The 236-nt window shown below is 22.9% G+C and overlaps 1 protein-coding gene across 1 annotated transcript in view; it reads right to left on the bottom strand.

Moving 5' to 3' along the window:
- Positions 1–236, bottom strand: part of LOC119592105 (protein SGT1 homolog) — a gene marked incomplete in the record, with an annotated part of 11,351 nt that overhangs the window by 2,677 nt on the left and 8,438 nt on the right.

Below are 236 nucleotides of genomic sequence, written 5' to 3'. Positions count from 1 at the left end.
TTCATACTTAATAAAACTGAAGATATGAACTAAAATAATTACTAGACTATCAATTAATATATTATTATCAACAAGAAGCTGGATATTGCTGACTGGGAATAAAAGCTTTTATCTTTGAAGGTTTACTATATACTTAATTGTTTTAATATGCAGTTTCTTTATCATTTCATTTTAAATTTAATTACATAAAAGGGTTTGTATTTAATGTTTGAAAAAGGTGATACATGAAAGATACT

The sequence above is a fragment of the Penaeus monodon genome, chromosome 29 (genome assembly GCF_015228065.2).
Source record: "Penaeus monodon isolate SGIC_2016 chromosome 29, NSTDA_Pmon_1, whole genome shotgun sequence".
NCBI classification, from domain to species: Eukaryota; Metazoa; Arthropoda; class Malacostraca; order Decapoda; family Penaeidae; genus Penaeus; species Penaeus monodon.
This window is presented reverse-complemented; position numbering and strand designations above follow the sequence as displayed.